Raw genomic sequence first — 20,198 nt, forward strand, 5'->3', positions numbered from 1 at the left:
GGGTGCAGTCTTCTTGTCTCAGGAGGTGCGCGGCTATCTGCTCCAAAACAACGTTGCGTCTAGTTACACCACGCCGTATAGACCCCAGGCTAATGGGCAGATCGAACGCTTCAACGGGATTATCTGGAGGGCCGTCATGCTCCATCTCCGGACCCACGGCCGGGGCCTCGATAAATGGGCTTGGTCGCTACCTGCGGCGTTGAACTCAATCCGGGCACTCCTGAGTACGGCAACTAACCAAACTCCCCACGAGCGTCTTTTCCACCACCCCAGGAGCTCGGGGTGTATACAGTCTTTGCCCAGTTGGCTCGCTGGGCCCGGGCCGGCCTACCTTAAACGGGCAGTTCACGCGAGCAAGTACGACCCCCTTGTGGACAAAGTGCAGATTCTCCAGGCTAATCCTGAGCATGCTCGTGTGATGACGTCTGATGGTCGTGAGACTACTGTCTCCATTCGTCATCTTGCCCCTTGCGGGGTCGACGACCTTAGTAGGGAATCGGACGAACCGGTCGAACCCATCTATGAGACTATGACCTCTCCCGACGCTCCCATCGCCGATAGTCCACCGACCCTCCCCCCGTCGAGACTGCCTGGGTCCGACGACTTGGCGTTACCCCCTTCATCACCCGACCCTGTTGACGCCTCTGACACCGGGGATACAGGGTTACGAGACGCCGTACCCGGGGAATTTCGAACGCGTGCTGGCAGAGAAATTCGCCGCCCGGCCCGCTACGGTTGGGCCGACTGATACTCCGCGCCCATGCTGACGCTCACTCGCTTTTAGCCACGCGGCCGTATAATTCTGACGGGGGGTGAATGTAGTGAAATCGTATCCGTACTGAACCCGGGTGGGGATGCTGGCTGCTCGCTGTCATTGTTGTCCCCACTAGGGGCGTGACTATAAGACCCGTTGCTGTGTCAGTGCTCCGAGACTTCTCCCTTGTGACATGTTACATCGGTAGCCTCGTTAATGGTACGCCTTTATAGAATATCTAGCTTGCTTGCATTGACTGATATGAATGGCTTTATGAGATGTCGCATCGTATGCTTATTGTGTATTTCTACTTACAGGAATGATCTGATGATCTAAATGCAATTAAACCAAACCGTTGGACTAAAGTTGTGCGGACCTGAATGGTTTTCCACAACAAACTTGTCTTCCTTTTGGTATACGGACATCCTCTTTTCCAATGTCCCATCCGTCCACACTTGAAACACCGGTTTCTGACGTTGCCTGGTCTGTGCACCTGTGCACTTGTATTGCTGGGCTGCATCTCTACATCCCTAAGTTGCCACTGCAATCTCTCGTTATCTTCTGAAACACGAAAAAATTCTCTGTACCATCCTTTTTGGGGAGACAACTGGAAATCAGATGGGACAACTGTCACTTTCATTCCTAATTTTGAGGGCAGTTGTGCATTTGTCTCCTCCACTGTATCCTGTATCCTTTTTATTTTAAGTTCTAGATCCGTTATCCGTTCTTGCTGTTCCCGTTGTCTGGATTCACCATCCCAAAGATGGAATGCAAGCCAGTCTACCGTTAGATTCTGTCTCTTCCTGGCTTTCAATCTTTGTTCCAATCTTTCCAATCGACTTCGCTCAAATGTACCATCTCTTGGAAACTCCTCATTATGTCCCTTTGTCCACAAATACCAATTCTCGACCTGCCTTATAGCTTCGGCACCATAACGGTCATACATATGATGTGTACAAGTACCTTTTTGTGGAATCTCTGGTTGTCCTTGTGTATTCTTGCAGGCTCCATTTCCCATTTTGCCTTTTATCAAAGTAGCGTTGGATGTGTTGTAGTTTGTTCCTCTAAAGCTTCACTCGTACCTCCAGGAAGGATCTCTCCACCTGTTCAAATGGTGATTTCCAGAGAATCTCTCTCACCTGTGGCTTTTGCACAATCCAATCTCACAGATCAGTATTTGCAGATGAGCCAGAGGGTCAGTATGAAATGGGTGAATCCTCAGGTGTCCGCTCTGTTGAAGGGGAAATCACACAATGGTAACCGCACATATATCTATATATAAACTCACCACCTTGCTCAATTCTCCAAGGTTGTCTTCTGTTGATAATATCTCACAAAGATATCAAAGCTTCTTTCTTGAGACCGCATTTTCATCAATCAAACGCTCAATATATTCAATTCAATTTATTCAGTTCAATTTATTCAGTTAAATTTATTCAATTAAATTTATTCAGTTCAATTCAATTATTCAATTTCAATTAATTTATCAATATTCATCAATAAATCAAATTAATCCTTTTGGATGACTCCTTGCATAAGCCCTTTCCCCAATGATGTCAGGACAGGTCCATCCATTGACTGAGATCGAAGCTCATCGGTCGTCACCTCTGGTTCATACCTCATGTCAATTGATGAATCACCATTCTGTCCTAGGGTCATATCTGACATATTTCCCCATTTTGCCTGGTCTCCACAAATTTTATTTGCAACCACTAAAGGCAACTCATCCTTCATTCGTGAGACCGCCAAAATGGATGGCAGATATTAAAGTTCTTTGGGAAAAATATCTCATCATTTTTTTCTTTTAATAGTACCCAAATCTCTTGGCAATATAAATTTCGTAAAACTCCTGAAATAAGACTGTAAAATTCCTTCAATCATGCTAAATTTTGAAACTCCATCGCTTGTAACACCCAATTTATCCCATAGGTCTTGAAAGTTCTTTCCCAAGTTCCTGCAATCATTCTGCATTTGAACCCTATGATATCATTCATAATAATCATCATGATTTTATAGTCATGGTCCTATCACCATCATCTATTTAAAACGAACATTTCCTTTATCACCACAGCTATGTGGTATAATCAACAATAGAATAAAACTGTACATAGCACCAGGCTACCTCATGGCCACTTAGTATACCTATTGACAATAAGTCATAACAATATCGAATAATCATTGAACAATTAAAATCGCTTCCACTGCTCCAGCCGCAGCATTCGTCATTTTGTCTGCTCATCCGCGTGACCAAAACGAAATAAAGGGAGCTCAACCATTACACAGCGCTTTTAATGGCGCATGCCATAGGAACTCAATGCAATTTCGACTCGGCCAGAAAACGAGCAAATTTTGCAGGATGTTAACTGGAATTAGTCGTGAAAATATATCCAAAATACACAAAAATACACACCCACAAAAATAAACAACAAAACCCAAACAAACCCAAGGTCGACCATATTACACAATTAAATTACACATTAAATTATTCATTAAATTACTCATTAAATTACTCATTAAATTACTCATTAAATTACTCATTAAATTACTCATTAAATTACTCATTAAATTACACCATTTCAGCATCGTATTGATTGCTGAAATGTTCATGGGTTTAAACACACCTTAAAAGAGGTATGCTTTGTGGTGTTGCCCCACCTACCACGTTTAATTAAATTACATCATTTCAGCATTGTGTGATTGCTGAAATGTTCATGGGTTTAAACACACCTTAAAAGAGGTATGCTTTGTGGTGTTGCCCACCTACCACGTTTAATTAAATTACATCATTTCAGCATCGTATTGATTGCTGAAATGTTCATGGGTTTAAACACACCTTAAAAGAGGTATGCTTTGTGGTGTTGCCCACCTACCACGTTTAATTAAATTACATCATTTCAGCATCGTATTGATTGCTGAAATGTTCATGGGTTTGTACACACCTTAAAAGAGGTATGCTTTGTGGTGTTGCCCACCTACCACGTTGAATTAAATTAGATCATTTCAATAAAAAAAACATTGCTTCTACTGCTCCAGCCACAGCATTCGTCACTTTGTCTGCTCATCCGCATGACCAAAACGAAATAAAGGGAGCTCAACCATTACACAGCACTTTTAATGGCGCATGCCATAGGAACTCAACGCAATTTCGACTCGGCCAGAAAATGTGCAAATTTTGCAGGATGTTAACTGGAAATAGTCGTGAAAATATATCCAAAATACACAAAAATACACACCCACACAAATAAACAACATTTATTCCGTTCAACAGAACAAACATTTCCTATATCATGACATGCATGTCTTCAAAATTATATGACCAAGAGAAAAGTAAAACTAATTAAAACTGCGGGCAGTGATGATCCGGGGACCACACCGCTCCATCCTGATTGGACGGGTGCGTGCTAGAGTCGTTAACAACGACAGTCCAGATCCGATTGTTCAAAATTTCAACTCAATCGATCGAAAAATGAACGCAGGGATGCATTTTAAAGGTGCAGTGGCACTAACTGAGTTGCCACGAATATGGCCACGAAATTGCCAATATGGCCATCACAAAATATTTTCCTTAATCAATTGGCTCATAGCATAACCAATCTGCAAGTATTTCATCCGAAGATGTATCTCTGAGGAATTTTAATTAAATAAGTCATTTATAAATCAACGAGTTAATTTATTAAATGATTAATCAATAAATCAAAATTTTCCTTGACAGCCACATCACTTGGTCAGTGTCATGTCCAAATATCAGCTTCCTTACTCAAAAGGTGCCTGAGTTAATGTAATGTAATTACTGTAATAAGATTACTGCAATTACTGTAATGATTACTGTAATTACTGTAATTACCGGAACTGTAATTACTGTAATTACCTCAGGTAATTACTGTAATGTAATTGCTGTAATGTAATAAGAAATGTAATTAATTAAATAAGTACTTCATTAATCGCTAATAATTAAATAACTCGTGAATTCTTATCCGATTTACTTAACATTTGAGTGTCCCCAAAACGTTGGAGCAAAACGTTGCAACAACGAAAGTGAAACGTTGTAGCGACATTGTGGAAACGTCAGCAAAACCCAACATTGGAATGTTCCCAAAACGTTGGAGCAAAATGTTGCAACAACGAAAGTGAAACGTTGTAGCGACGTTGTGGAAACGTCAGCAAAACCCAACATTTGAATGTTCCCAAAACGTTGGAGCAAAACGTTGCAACAACGAAAGTGAAACATTGTAGCGACATTGTGGAAACGTTTTACAACAACATTAGTTCAATGTTGCAGGAAAGTAATGTGAAAAACGTTGAAACAACGTTGTGGAAACGTCAGCAAAACCCAACATTTGAATGTTCCCAAAACGTTCCCAAAAATGTTCTCTCTCTGTCTGTCTATCTCTCTCTCTCTCTGTCTCTCTTTCTGTCTGTCTATGTCTCTCTCTGTCTGTCTCTCTCTCTCTGTCTCTCTCTCTGTCTATCTCTCTCTCTTTCTGTCTGTCTCTCTCTCTCTCTGTCTGTCTCTCTCTGTCTGTCTCTCTCTCTGTCTGTCTCTCTCTGTCTGTCTATCTCTCTCTCTGTCTGTGGTTCTCTCTGTCTGTCTCTCTTTCTGTCTGACTATGTCTCTCTCTCTGTCTCTCTCTGTCTATCTCTCTCTGTCTGAATATCATCTTTATCTCTGTCTGTCTCTATGTCTCTCTCTCTTTCTTTCTGTCTCTCTCTCTCTGTCTCTCTGTCTGTTTGTCTCTCTCTGTCTATCTCTCTCTGTCTGTCTCTCTCTCACTTTCTGTCTCTCTCTGTCTATCTCTCTCTGTCTGTCTGTCTGTCTCTCTCTATCTGTCTGAATATCATCTTTATCTCTGTCTGTCTCTATGTCTCTCTCTCTTTCTTTCTGTCTCTCTCTCTCTGTCTCTCTGTCTGTTTGTCTCTCTCTGTCTATCTCTCTCTGTCTGTCTCTCTCTCACTTTCTGTCTCTCTCTGTCTATCTCTCTCTGTCTGTCTGTCTGTCTCTCTCTATCTGTCTGAATATCATCTTTATCTCTGTCTGTCTCTATGTCTCTCTCTCTTTCTTTCTGTCTCTCTCTCTCTGTCTCTCTGTCTGTTTGTCTCTCTCTGTCTATCTCTCTCTGTCTGTCTCTCTCTCACTTTCTGTCTCTCTCTGTCTATCTCTCTCTGTCTGTCTGTCTGTCTCTCTCTGTCTGTGGTTCTCTCTGTCTGTCTCTCTTTCTGTCTGTCTATGTCTCTCTCTCACTTTCTGTCTCTCTCTGTCTATCTCTCTCTGTCTGTCTCTCTGTCTCTCTCTATCTGTCTGATAATCACCAAACAAGAACAGTACACATTTCCTGTAATTATCTCTCATAATCAGGATAAATTTGGAACAGCCCTTAAACTAACACCAAGCAGATCAATTTTTATATTTAGGTTGAGGTTTCACACAAACGCTTTGCTTCTCGCAAAGCGTCCGCCAATGGGAACTAGAGGGAGGGAGAAGGAGCGGGAGCAGGAGACAGGTAGCCGGAATGGAAATGAGGGACAATGAGGGCCAGTGAGGGAGTGTCGGTATGCAATTTTCATCCAATCGCCATCTTTCACAATAATTCTGGACCGGCATGAGATGGCGTTGTCTGTCATTAATTTATATTGTAATCAAACGAGTTTTAGAAATGGCGGGAAAACTGGAAAAAATTATGTATTTAGTTATTTATTTAAAACGGGTGTACACGATTTTACACGTGTACGGACCTTACCGAACCTTACCGAACCGGCAAACAAATCGCCTCATGGTGCACTTCAGGAGCCGATTTGCCTGCAGACCAGAGTAAGGCTCTTAACACCCAGTGTATACCGTACGCATCCTCGCAAGCACACGAATAATAGAATCATTTAAAACGTTCCATCCGTGACTTTTACCTCGGACGGTCGTGACAAAAATACGTTTACACTCCTTGGATTATGTTACCTATATCGCGGCAAGCCCCACACACACATCCTCCACCATGTTCAGAATTAAACACAAGTTCGTATTTCATAATGGACCATCCCCAAGACGCCATGCTTACCTTGGCGACGTCCACTCGAAATCCAGCGGTGCCTCCAGATTGTCGAGGAAGTGGTGTGAGACTCAAGACTCCAATGATGTCACAGGTTTACGAAAGATCACAACTTTATTAACTAGTTTCAAATAGTAATAACTACCGTTAACTCAATGGACCAGGTAACTCTATCCGCATAGTCCCTCTTTCGTGGCTGCAGCGCCGTACTCCTGGTACACGTTCATTCCGTCGGGCAGGGCTTCTGAGGATGAGTGCCCTTTGACTCAATGTCTCTTCTGTTTATATGGGCAAACTTCAGTTAATCCTCTGTGCGCTGAAATCGTAATCCCTTCTCCGCAGCAATGTTACTCGGTCGCCTCACTGGCACCAGCTCGCTCCTCTCCTGCTGCGAGTTCCATTTACCAAACAATAGGGGGGTGCTCCAGCCTGGGGCTGTGACCAGGTGGACAAGAGATTACCATGTTCGTGCACATTCCTGACATTCATTTACGAAATCGTCTATCTGCTTCGTTACCAGTCCCAATCAATGAGTTACATTTCCACAGTATCAACCTCCACATCCTCTTCAATGTCATTCTTTCCTCCAGGTCCTCAACGCAGATGTTCACCGCCAACTCAGATTGTCCCCAATCCAAAACCATGATATTTTCTACCCTCGTTAACCTCACCCTCATCCCTCCTAATTTTCCAGTTTTTCCTTCTTGGAGTTTCCTTCTCCATGTACGCGTGCTTTGCTTCCTGTTTTTGTCTGTTACGTCCTGATCAGTTCAGTGTACTAGCTCTTCCAGGAGTCTTGACTATGTATACCAAACATAGGGGCAATACCCCTGGCACTCACCTGGTAGAATAAACAGTATACTGCACTGATTAAAGGTATTTTAAACAAATTTGAATGGTTTCTAGAAGACAGGGCAGCATGTAGAATCATACTAAAATAATCATAAGAATTTAAACAAACAAAAAAATAAAAATACCTATTTTGGGGGGCAACCCATTCCCCAACCGCCCTCACATCCTGTATTTCCTCAGACCCAAATTTTTCTAATGCCTTGAGCAAACTGGTACATCATGGGTGATGAAGGTTGTGGTGACGTTTCATTGAAATTGTTTGTTGTAGTTTCAGAGGAAAAAGCAAATACCTATTTGGTAGTCAAATAACACAACAGCACAGCAACAATGACATGTAGTCAAATAACATTGGCAGACTCACTTTTGTCCTTCAGATTATAAGTTTGGAACCTTTTCCAAACCTCTTGCTTGCTGAACAGGCATGGGAGCGGCTCGAAAAGGCCTAACACAAGAGAAAGATGACCCTAAGTGTCGAGCTGGCACACCAGGAGAAATTGGAACAGATGGCTCTTCAGTTTGACCAAATGGTGATGCGGCGCGAGACGTGGCTTCAGGAGAATCAACGCCTCGCGCTCCAGGTAATCGACCTCAAGGACCCGAAGCACATCTACGCGATCTATTTGATTCCTTTTCGAAAACATCATCTGAGCAAACTGCTTCGCTCTTGGGACTGCAGGATAACTTTGGCCGAGACCTGGCGTCTGTGGAAGCCGCCATCAAGAAGCACGAGGCGATCGAAGTGGACGTCTGTGTGTACGAGGAACGTGTGCAAGCCATGGTGGAATTGGCACGCGAGCTCCAGGCGGAGGGATATCACGAAGCCCGGCGCATAGATGCAAGGTGTCGTCACATGAAGCAGCTGTGGGAGCACCTGCAGGGGCTGTTGGCTACACGGCGAGCCCGCCTCGACGCCAATCTCAGGTTCCGGCGCGTCTTACAGGAGATGACCAGCCTGAATGACCGGATGGACGACTTAAAGGTACTGCGGAGAGAGACGTGCACGGTGCGGTCCTTGCTAGACCTCTCCACAGGGATTATGTTTGGGTCTAATGATCTGCTTCTTGGTCCCAATTCTTGGTCACTTGGTCCGAAAATGAAAGTGTCCAACTCCAAATTTATTTTCGCCAAATAAAACAACGGCTTTTTCTGTCTGGTCAGGGACATCATCTCTCTGGTAATGCGCGTGTCTTCCATTTTCGCCATAGTGTACCAGACGCTACTTGTACTACACACAGGCCATCCTCTTCCCGGCTCCTCGTGCAGCCGCCATTTTTTTGGTTTTTCCACTCCTTTCTTCCGTCGTTTTTTGTTTGTTCAGAGGAACTCCTGATTAACCCACCTCTCCATTCCAGAATCCTCAACGACTCCTCCAACAGCCCCAATTACTGAATACGTTTCGTCATCGATATACATAAGACAGAGACGGATGGCTGTCCTTTCGTCCATCAGTGCTTACGCTGATTGGCTGGTGTGAGGCTAGGTGCAAGGTGATTGGCTCCCGGCAAGATTGAATAATGTATCGTATTGGCTTATTAAAAGCTGATATACGAAATCTGATTCCGTATTTCACGATCGGAACTCAGGGCCTGAATAATTATGTCGAAATCTCGAATGAAAGTGACAGAGACAGGACAGTGGTGGAGAGAGGGGATTGTAGAAGGGTGGAGGGGGAGACGGGGAGTGAGAGAGAGAGAAGGGTATACTTTTGATAGTTTTTCCCGTCACTTGGGATGAGTACTCTTCTTTGTGATGTTGTGATGAATAAGTGAATCAGCTTGACATACGTGATTAAATTTCTTTGTGAGTGGCAAGAAAATACTAGATGGTGAGTGTGAGTCCACAGGCAGATCTACTTTGATGTAGATCGGTCATTCTCAGATGTAACATAATCAAGATACAGTGCCCATAGAAAGTCTGTACCCCCTTTCAAAATTTTAATCTGTTGTTTCCTCATGGCCTGGAATTAAATCAGACTTTTCCCACCTATATTTACACATCGAAACCCACAACTTCCAAGTGAAAAACAAATTCTACAACATTCACAAAATTTATTAAAAATACAAAACTAGATTATCTTGGTTGGATACGTGTCCACCCTCCCCCACACCCCCTTATAATAGCAATTGTAAATTAGGTCAGGTGTAGCCAATCACCTTCAACATCACACACCAAGTTAATTGGCCTCCACCTAAACTGCAGTGATTCTGATTATTTCAAAATAAAATCAGCTGTTCCTGTAGATTTCCTCTGCTGGGTAGTGCATTTCACAGCAAAGACTCAACCATGAGCACCAAGGAGCTTTCAAAAGACCAATGGGAAGAAGTTGTGGAAAGGCACAGATCAGGGGATGGGTACAAAAATATTTCAAAGGACTTGAATATCCCTTGGAGCACAGTCAAGCCAATCATTAAGAAGTGGAAGGCGTATGGTACCATCAAGACCCTGCCTAGATCAGACCGTCCCACCAATTTGGATGACCAAGCAAGAAGGAGACTGATCAGAGGGGCCAGCAAGAGGCTAATGGCAACTTTTAAAGACCTACAGGCCATTATGGCAAAGACTGGTCACTGTGTGCATGTGACAACAATATCCCAAGCATTCCACAAATCTCACCTGCGCAGTAGGGTGGCAAGAAGGAAGCCATTACTCAAAAAGACCCACCTTGAGAACCACTCCGGAGATTTTGAAGCCATGTGGCAAAAGGTTTTGTGGTCCGACAAAACCAGGATGGAACTTTTTGGCTGAAATGCAAAATGTCACGCTTGGCACAAACCCAACACAGCACATCACCCAAAGAACACCATCCCTACTGTGAATCATGGAGGTGGCAGCATCATGTCATGGGGATGTTTCTCATCAGCAGGGGCTGGGCCACTTGCCCGGATAGAAGGCAAAATGGATGGAGCAAAATACCGACAATTCTCGAGAGGAAAACCTGCTGCCCTCTGCAAGAAAGCTGAAATTTGGACGGAAGTTCACCTTTCACCATGACAACGACCCGAAGCACACTGCCAAAGCTACACTGGAGTGGCTAAGAAACAAAAATATAAATGTCCTTGAGTGGCCCAGTCAGAGCCCAGAGCTAAATCCAATCGGAAATCTGTGGCCCAATTTGAAGATTGTTGTCCATTAACACTCCCCACGCAACCTGACTGAGCGGGAACAGTTTTGTACAGAATTGGCAAATATTGCCCATCAAGGTGTGCAAAGTTTGTGGAGATGGAACCCAATAGACTCACACCTGTAATTGCTGTCAAATATACTTCCAGCAAGTATTAACTCAGAGGTGGACACTTATCCAACCAAGATAAAGTAGTTTTGTATTTTTAATACATTTTCTGAGATTTGTAAAATTTATTTTCACTTGGAAGTTTTGGTTTACGATGTGTAAATAAAGGTGGAAAAAGTCTGATTTTGTGCAATATCATTTCAGTCTATAAGGTAACAAAAGGTGAAAAATTTGAAAGGGGGTGTAGATCTTCTCTGGGCACTGTATCTGGTCATGGTTCTGCCTTGTTAAATGCCCCATGTTGTCTTTGTTTTGGATCTCCTGTTTTGAAAACAGTAAAATCTGCTTGAGATCGTGCTCCTTGCATGTCGGTGTTACCCTGATACCGATTGGACCCATGTTTGAAGGTCTCCTGTACGTGTCCTTTTTGTGAGAAAACGAGTGGTTCTCCTTTATTTATTTTTAACCAAAGCTTCGGTGATGTTTATTTGTGTACTCTCCAGGCACAGGTGCAATCTCAGTGCTATGGTAAGCACCTCCTGGATGTTAAGGATCTGCTCCAAAAGCATACACTCGTCGAGGCAGACATTCGGCTGCAGGAGGAGCGCATTCGCAGTGTGAATGACGCTGCGCAGACTATTGCAGCTCTTGGGGATGGTGCGTATCATTGGTAACCTTCCTTTTGAGAAACAGTACTTTCCCATGGCCCTCAGAAGGTGGAAGAATAAGGACACGTTTTGGACTTTTGCCCAACCAACACTTACTCTTCAGGGGATCATTCCGAGTGAAGCGTCGCGACCCCACGACAATTGCACTCTATCTTGAGTTGCTGTATTTGCATTTGGTATTATTTCTGTATTTTTGTACACCGCTCCTTTCCTTGTGATCATACAAGGATGTTCGTGTGATAAATAGTTCTCGGGACTAAGATAATTGCCCTGTGTGTCAGACTTGGTGATCATTCCTTTGTCCCGTATGGCAACGCACTCTTCTAGACACTTAGATAGGCCCTCAGTGCACACATTAATTAAATCCCCCCCTTACACTGACTGACCATAGGAACTGACCGGAAAAATCAACAGGCAGCAGCCACGCAGTACGCCACCATGGCGACAAACATCGTGCGAGGCAGGCAATAGCCATGCTCAGGGGGGCTCTTGATTGACGGGGGGAGGGCGAACAAGGAGCAGGGCGCCAAGCGCTCGGCCAATGAGAGGACACCAACGCGGTGAGAAGATTCAGGAAGGTGAAGGAGCGACACACTGATTGGCCACCGACCGATGACACCTCGGCCAATCAGTGCGGAAGGCGCAAACATTCGGCCAGTCGGTGTGGAGGACGCAACAAGCGATGCGCTGATTGGAGGAAAAGCGCCAGTGACGTCAGAAGACTGCGAGTAAAACCGCTCGCTCGCCGGCATTTTGAGCTCTTCCTTTTGCCTCTTGCCTTCCATAGACTGTCCCTTCGTGTTGGACCTGCTCTTGCAACATGCTTGCTTGTTGACTCAGCCTGTCATCCTTCCGATGTTGGCAAATTGAGTACCAGTTCACTGGTAATTCCCTGTGAGTTGCAAGAGGCGACTAACAGGGTTGGCGTCAGGAAGGGCATCCGGCTGTAAAACATTGCTTCAAAAAGGGGACCACAGTGCCCAAAAAAGGCCAACCCCTGCTCTGCGGGGAAAAATGGCCTCTAAAGGGCATTTGGGCCATTGTACATAGTTTGCTTTTCTGGTGGTCGTGGCGGATTTTTGGCCTTTGGGTCTGCCCTCTACTCGGTCCTGGCTCTGCTCCTGGCTTCACCTGCCCGGCTCCTCCACTGTTTCCTCAGGCCCGCTCCCGTTGTTTGTGGCCGTTGTTTGCGGCTGTGGCTGTTTGCCGCTGTGGTCTTGGTTTGCGGCTGCGGTCATTTGCCGCTGCGTTTGCCGCTTTGCCTCCTCGACCTTGGCCTTGTACTCGTCCCTTCGCTCCTGCCTGGCATGGCTCTGAGGTACTCCGCCGCAAGGCTTATTCTGCTCAATACTCACTCCACCCCATCATGCATCTCTGCAATCAAATACCACGGACTCCTGCGACGACCCAGATATACTCATAGAGGCTCTGGTCGTAAGTTTGTTTACTTACAAACAGGTCACTCCGTTCCCATACTCTGGTCGGCTCAGCGCACTCCCACTCATCGTCCCAGCGCACCTGGTCACAGCAACGCACACGATCGCACCTCCTGTCTGCAAACCCTGGCTAAATCACCTGAGTTCATCCCCACCGTACAAAGCAACATCAAGCTCACCCTGTTCAATACCCGGTCCCTCAACAACAAAAGCATCATCCTGAACGACTACATTCTGGATAATAAACTGGACTTTCTCTGTCTCACCGAAACCTGACAACAACCTCTGGACTACTTCTCACTCAACCTCACTACACCCAATGGATATTCTTACATCAATAAACCACGTTCGGAGGGCCGAGGTGGTGGAATTGCCGTAATTCACCGACAGGACATCAAGACCAGCCTCATCTCCATCTCATCTGCTCCATCATTTGAACACCTGGCTTTTAAACTCTCTGGTCACACACAGTCAGTCATGGCTGTTGTCTACCGCCCTCCCAAACCACACCCAACATTCCTGTCTGACTTCTCCTACTTTCTGACCCAGCTCTGTTACCTCTCCCCCTCAATCCTCCTCCTCGGTGATTTCAATATCCACATGGACTCCACTGACTCCATAATAACCACTGACTTCACTGATTTACTCACCTGCTTTAACCTCACTCAACATGTCAACTTTCCTACCCATAACTGTGGTCACATTCTGGACCTTGTCTGCTCTACTGGATTAATTTTGCATCATCTCTCTGGCTCCGACCTCACCCTCTCTGACCACTTAGCCATCACTATGACCATCAACATCCCCACCCCAGCACAAAGGCATTATCGCACTATCAACTTCCGTAAGCTAAACGCTCTTTCACCTACCTCATTGTCATCCACCCTCTCTGAAAAAATGTCCACTTCTCCCTTCGTTGACCTCCACACCCCTTCTGACCTCACTGACTACGACAACCACACTCTCTCCTCCTGCCTTGACCAGCTTGCACCTATGAAAACCAAAACAGTTTCTTTCACCCATTCTGCTCCCTGGTTTACCCCTGAACTCCGCCTGATGAAAACTCGTGCTCGCCAACTTGAAAGACTCCGCAATAAAACAGGTCTCACAATTCACTCCCAAGCCTACAAAGACCACCTGCAGCACTACAAAGATGCCCTCTTCTGTGCCCGCTCCGCCTACTACTCTCAAATTATCCACCCTGGCTCTGGAAACCCAAAAGCACTCTTCTCTACAATAAACAAACTCCTCAGCCCCCTGAACACCACCACCCAGTCATTCACAGTAGACAACTGCATCTCCTTCCTATCATTCTTCCAATGCAAAATTGACAACATCTACAGCAGCTTAACCACCACTGCACCCGCTCCCCCTCAAACCACCTGCCCCCCCTTATCCTGCCAACCCCTGTCTCAGTTCTCCCCAGTCTCCCCTACTGACCTCTCTGAACTCCTCGTAGGAATGCAACCTGCCACCTGCACTCTTGACCCCATCCCCTCCAGCTTTGTCAAGGCCTCCCTTCCTGCTCTCTCTCCACTTATCACTGCAACAATAAACTCCTCCCTGTCTACAGGCATCGTCCCACCATCCCTCAAAATTGCTGCTGTTACCCCCATTCTGAAAAAACCTGGACTCAACCCTGACACCCTAAACAACTTCAGACCCATCTCCAACCTACCCTTTCTGTCAAAAGTTTTGGAACACGCTGCAGCCACTCAACTCAAACATCACCTCTCTGCCAATAACCTGTCTGAAACATTCCAATCCGGATTCCGCTCCAACCACAGTACTGAAACTGCTCTCCTCAAAATCACCAACGACCTTCTCCTCTCCTCTGATGCTGGCAACCTCAACATTCTCATCCTCCTCGACCTCAGCGCCGCCTTTGACACCATCAATCATACCATCCTCCTCACCCGACTTGAAACAACCTTTAACATTACCGGCACTGCCCTCTCTTGGATCAAATCATACCTCTCTGACAGACGCCAGTTCATCTCCATCAATAACTGCAAATCCCCCACTGCTCCCCTCCCCCAAGGTGTCCCCCAAGGTTCAGTTCTCGGCCCCCTCCTCTTCATCCTGTACCTGTCCCCCCTTGGTCACTTAATCCGCCGTCATGGTCTCCAATTCCACTGCTTCGCCGATGACATCCAGCTTTTCATCTCCACTAAGTCCATCTCCACCGCCACCCTCTCTATCCTGACAAACTGCATCACTGAAATAAAATCCTGGCTTCAAATCAACTTCCTCAAACTTAACTATGATAAATCTGAAATAATCATCATTGGCCCAAAAACGCTCACCAAATCCACCCATAACTTTGCCCTCAACATCGACTGTTTCCCAGTATCCACCTCCCCTCACATCCGGAATCTTGGCAGCATCTTTGACCAAACCCTCTCCTTCGACAAAAACACTAAACAGATCACAAAGACAGCCTGCTTTCACCTGAAAAACATCGCCCGTCTCCTTCCATCCCTCTCCTCCACGGCTGCAGAAACCCTCATCCATGCCTTCATCACCTCCCGTCTGGACTACTGCAACAGCCTCCTCTATGGTTCACCCTCAATAATCACCAATAAACTCCTATACATTCAGAACTCCGCTGCCCGTCTGCTCACCCATTCCCGGACCCGTGACCACATCACCCCCGTCCTTTACAAGCTTCACTGGCTCCCCATCCCCCAGAGAATCCAGTACAAAATCCCCCTCTTGACCTACAAAGCCCTCCATAACCTGGCCCCATCCTACCTGACTGACCTCCTCTCCAGACACACTCCCACCCGCAACCTCCACTCTGCTGGTACCAACCTCCTGAACCCCCCCCCCCATGCGGACCAAATTCAGATCCTGGGGGGACAGGGCCTTCTCCATCGCTGCTCCCACCCTCTGGAACTCACTACCTCACACCATGAGAGACTCCTCCTCACTCACCACATTCAAAACATCACTCAAGACCCACCTGTTCAACACTGCATTCAACATTTAACCCACAGCATTTAACCCCTGACTGTCTCTTCTCCTTCTCCTTCCTTTTGCTTTGATTATTTACCTATTGATTTTTGTCTTTTTGCACTTGTTTTTTGTACTCTGTCAAAGCGCCTTTGGGCTTCTGGAAAAGCGCTATATAAAATAAATGTATTATTATTATTATTATTATTAAAGGTGGTTCAATGATGATGTCATAGGTTCCTCAATTATGACGTCATAATTCGACAAGTACAAAATTTCATCCGATCAAGAAGAAATTTCATCGTCATCTTTGGATAAATTGCCGAGAAAAAAATAAAATAATAACGTCATCGGTCACGTCCTTCCATGTGGCCGCCATGTTTGTTTTTACAGATAAGCTTTAAAAACCACTAAAAACATGTCCTGGCAAGGGTCTGCAATCTCTGATTGCTCTTTCTTATTGTATTTGTATTTTATTGTGTAATATTATTGTATTGAGTAGCTGTGTATTTGTATTTTGCATTGTGTATTTGTTTTGGGGCTGTTGTAGAATATGCGAGTGAACTCTAACTTTTCACTTAATTTTCGGCGACATCCAGTTGAGTGTAATTTTCATTTTGATACCTAGGAGACATGTTGAATGGAGAAGGTGGATCCGACTCGGCAACAGTTGCTAGAGTGAGATGTGCATGGAAGATGTTTCGGGAACTGAGTGGCGTGATGACAAGGAGGGGAGTGTCGTTGAAGCTGAAGGGAAAGGTGTATGCTGCATGTGCGAAAAGTGTTATGATTTATTGGAGCGAGACATGGGTAATGCACGAAGAGCAGCAACGAAGGCTGGAAAGGGTCGAAATGCGAATAGTTCCGTGGATGTGTGGAGTATCGTTGAGAGAGAGGAAGACAAATGATGAATTGCGAAAGATGATGGGAATAGAGCCTGTGATGGATGGTGTGAAGAGAAACAGGTTGAGATGGTTTGGTCATGTGTTGAGGAAGGATGAAAGTGACTGGTTGAGGAGAGTGATGGAAATGAATGTAGAAGGAAGAAGAGGACAGGGAATACCGAGAAAGCCTTGGCTAAAGGTGGTGGAAGAAGAAATGTGGGCAAGGGGGTTAACAAGGGGAGATACAGAAAATAGGGCAAAATGGAAAAGATTGTCATGGCTAATGCAAGGCTAACCCCCACTCCAGCAGGGAAAATGGCCTTAAAATGCCTGTTGTTGTTGTTGTTGTTGTATGCAGTTGAGTGTCACCAAAATTGAAGTAATGGGGTTCCGAATGTTTCACGTCACCGTCTGCAGGTTCCAAGCCCTGTGACCCAGGGCTTGTACAGAACCGTGTTCTTCACCTTGAAACCCGTTTTGCTGAGCTGTGTGAAATGGAGGTAGCGCAGCGACATAAACTGGAAGAATCATGGCAACGCTGGTGTTTCTTTTCCGTGATGGATGAACTGGCGAGCTGGATATGCGAGACTGAAGCTCTTCTTTCATCCCAGGAGGTCGGTGAGGACCGAAGCAGCGTTCGACGTCTCCTGGCACGTCATCGGACTCTCGAGGACGAGCTGAGTATCCGCCGGCCGCATCTGAAGCAAGCGGTGCGCGAAGGTGAGACGGTGCGCGAAGTTGAGACGTTGACGAAGCAGGGACATTTCGATGCAAATGAGATCGCCGAGAGAGTGCATGAAATTGAGCGAATGTGGAACCGATTGGAAGAAATCGCGACGGCGCAGAAGCAGCGGTTGAGCGATGCTAAAAGTTTGCGGCAGTTCGCGGCGGACTTAGACGACCTTGAGGGCTGGCTCAAGGACGAGCTTCGCCTCGTGTCTTGCGGTGACGTCGGCAGTGATTTGTTCTCTGCTCAAACGCTAGTCAAGAAACACAAGGACGTGATGGCGGGGATATCTGGATTCCGGTAAGAGAGCTTCTATCTCACCATGCATGCTCTGATTTTATCAATCACAACCAGGTACAGTACCTGTAGTACCTGGATAACCAGGACAACATTGCAAGCGTTTTGATGGTATTTGATGCAAAATAAGAAATTGTATTATCGATACAGGATATGACGTCACCACTCGTGTGGTTCTTTTTCTCCCCACAGTCCAGTCATGGATGTTCTGCGCGAGCAGGCCCAAAACCTCCTGACTATGAAGACAATGAAGAAGGCCGACGGGCCGGGACGCTTTGTGGAGCTGGAGCGACGGTACAGTGAGCTTGTGGAGACCGCGCTCGGCCGCGAGCAGAGGCTGCAGGATGCGCTGGCTCTGTACAAGTTGTCCAGTGAGGCAGATTTATGTGATCTGTGGACCGATGAGAAAGAGCAATGGCTGAACGGGATGATTCTACCTGCATGCCTTGAAGATCTAGAGGTGGTCCAGCACCGGTGAGTTGAAACAGCTGATGATGTTTGTGCGATCCTGACCCCAATGAAACCTAACTGTCATATTTAAAGCACTTGGTCCTCAACCTCTTCAACCAGGTCCACCAGGGCGAGTCAAAATGTCCCTCCCCGAGTCCCTCCCCCCACCCCAACATTCCCCGCACCTCAAAAGTATTTCAGAATCACGAGTGTGTGACACCACCTGGAAATTTCATAGAAAAGGACTGAACATTCGTGCTAAGTTTATATTCTATATTGGAGGGAAAACTTCCGATAAACTTTTTGATTCCCCAGCCTCGATATTTCAAAGTCTTTGGTTGGCTACATAGACCGATTGTACCAACTTCGGGTTCTTTTGGTGAAACCTATTTGTGTTTGCGTCACTCTTTTACGGACAACCTTACCTGCAATCGAAAGGGGAAATCTGACCATTGTAGTGTGCGGTGATTGATGACACACAATTACAGGCCAGACAGGTAGAGAGTTAAACACCAGGCAGGCAGACAGACAGGAGTGAAGCCATTTATAAACCCCGCTTTTCGTTTTGCACGTGTGGGGTAATGAAAACACCCGATCACGCCAAATAGACAAATATGGAGCAGACCGTCCATGATGATGATGACGGCCTCAGGTCTAAAATAGCTTCCTCCAGGTTGTGACCCCAAGCATGACTCATTTGCATATTCGAGTTAGGTTTAGGTTAGACCCGTTAGCGACGGCAGAAATTCACGAGTGGAAACAAAATGGCGACTGTCGCTAACACTTATATTGTGTGTGCTCCCTTTCAGTGACGAATTCAACGTCACTTCCTGTGTGACAGATAAATAAATACACAGGGCTTTTATATATTTTGATTGTAGAATTAAATTATTTCTCAATTTTGTGGAGGCAAGACAATAAAAAGGTCATAGTTTTCATCCAGTTTCACTTGTGTCTGGGCTGTCTGGCTGCAAGCTTGCGTGTTGCTTGGTCCAGTTTCCAAAGCCTGGATCTCGAGGTGAACAGTGAGGACTCACACATCGCTGTGGTGAACCAACTTTCCCTTCAACTCATCAACGCCGGTCATCCTGGAGAACAAGACATCAAGGTGAAGGTGGATCACTTGAATGACAGGCATAGCCATGCTTTCGATCTCGCTTTCTTTGCTCTCGGGAGTTTTGTACATATACCTTCTGTGTGGTCTATATGATAGAGACACTCATTGTGTAGTGCTTCGACACGTCATCTCGTCTCCGGGCCTGCAGGTGGAACAAGTTTCTCGAGTTGCTGGACCTGAAGAAAAAAGAGCTGCAGTCAGCCCTCAGCATCGAGAGCTTTCACCTTGAAGGAAACGTGACCAAGGCCTGGATTAAGGAGAAAACCAAAGTCATCGAATCAAGCCAAGAGTTTGGAAAAGACCTGGCTGGAGCCACGGCCCTGCAGCTTAAACTTGCAGGAATGGAAAGGAAGCTCGCCACGATTCAGGTAGGCCTTTTCATTAATTAATTAATTGATTTACTCCAGCCGAATGAAGGATCATGAAAGACCTGTTACAAACACAAAATACACACACAAGTTACAGAGGTGGACACTTTGAGACTTGGTAAACTTCGGTCGAAGACGAAACACTTCAATTAGGTTCAAAGTATAATTTATTTGTATATAGGGTTGACAGCATCAAAAATAAATAGATGTGTGCACGAAGGGGTGCTACACCAAACAAGTTGCATGGAGTCACTCCTAATTCTGATCTCGGAGCCTTCAGAATATATACTGATTTCAAAAGGGTGGGGGGGGGGGGGAGGGGGGACATTTAGGTTACACAGATGTAGAGATCAGAACAAGCAAGTTCTGATCAGACAGCACACGAATGAAAATTCTTTCCAATAATATTATAAAAACAAGTTT

The 20,198-nt window shown here is 45.6% G+C and overlaps 1 pseudogene; it reads left to right on the forward strand.

Moving 5' to 3' along the window:
* The window catches only part of LOC137439296 (spectrin beta chain, non-erythrocytic 1-like), a 30,703-nt pseudogene extending 10,741 nt beyond the window's left edge, over nt 1-19,962 (forward strand).
* The last annotated feature ends 236 nt before the right edge of the window (nt 19,963-20,198 follow it).

The sequence above is a fragment of the Myxine glutinosa genome, chromosome 14 (genome assembly GCF_964187855.1).
Source record: "Myxine glutinosa chromosome 14, kmMyxGlut1.1, whole genome shotgun sequence".
Classification (NCBI taxonomy): Eukaryota; Metazoa; Chordata; class Myxini; order Myxiniformes; family Myxinidae; genus Myxine; species Myxine glutinosa.